This window comes from Euprymna scolopes, chromosome 29 (genome assembly GCF_053919585.1).
Source record: "Euprymna scolopes isolate OS-2025 chromosome 29, ASM5391958v1, whole genome shotgun sequence".
In the NCBI taxonomy this organism is placed as follows: domain Eukaryota; kingdom Metazoa; phylum Mollusca; class Cephalopoda; order Sepiida; family Sepiolidae; genus Euprymna; species Euprymna scolopes.
In genome coordinates, this window is record NC_136510.1 from 24,723,840 (window position 1) to 24,725,092 (window position 1,253).

Sequence of the window (1,253 nt, forward strand, 5' to 3'; positions counted from 1 at the left end):
CAAATTTTTTTGTTAGAAATCGAATTCTGTTTTTAATAAACGAGTTTGTACCACTTCTTCTTAATACTCCCCCCTTTTATTTTAGATGAATTAGACCTTGGACAATCTGGTTTATACCCTTCCTCTGTTTTTGTATCCGTGTTTAAGTGATATGTGTTTAAGTGATACGTGTTTAAGTGATATGTGTTTAAGTGATCAAAGTTTGATTAGAATAATCAGATTTGTACCGTTAACTCGGTTGTAGTATTGGAATTTACAAATTCACTCGTTTATTTTACGGATTCAATTTTGTTTTTTTTTTCATTTTATCAGAAATATTATTTATTCATTTTTTTTTTCTTTTTAAATAATCGTCTTATTTTAGTTGTTACAATTTATTTTCATGAAAAATTTGACTTCGATAAGTTTGTACCGTTTTTTTTTTTTTTTTTTTTTTTTTTTTCTGTTTGTGATATTTCAATCACAAACAGCAGAAAAACGGTAAAACTTATCGAAGTCAAATTTTAGAGATCGAAGTTTGTACCGTTCTTCAACTTTTTTTTATGATAAATTTTTCTCTTTTACGACCACAGAATTTTTTTTTATTCAAATAACAATTCATCCGTTAATTGTACCGTATTCAATATTTTTATTTTACCGGAAATATTATTAATCACTTTTATTTATTTATTTATTTGGAAAGAAAGATTAATTAATTTAATTAAGCGAGTTTGGCGCGTTCTCATGTCGATATTTACAATTAAAAATTTGTTTGAGAAATAGAATTTTAATTTTAAGAAACCAGTTTGTATCGCTTTTTCTTAAAAGCTTTGTTCAAGACGAATTAGATCTTGAATAACCAGGTTTATACTATTTCTGCTTTTTTTTTTTTTTTATCCGAAAATGTGTTTAAGTAATCAAACAGAATTGTACCGTTCATCCGTTTGTAGTATTGGAATTTAAAAAAAATCCATTTATTGTACCGGATTCAAATTTTTTTTTTTCATTATATCAGAAATATTATTTATAATTTTTTAGATATCAGAATTTGTTTTAAATAATAGTCTGTAGTGTTCTTAATTTGAATTTTATAATTTCTTTTCAGTAAAATCGAATTTTGATGCAATTAAAATGTCATGCATAATGCGTAGTTAACGGAACATTATCGTTTTATTGTGAACGAGCACGCAGTTTTTAGTATTGTAATAAATCTTTTTCAATCATTTTTTTTTTCTTTTAGAAATCAAGGTTTGGTGCAAATAAGGAAATTTGTA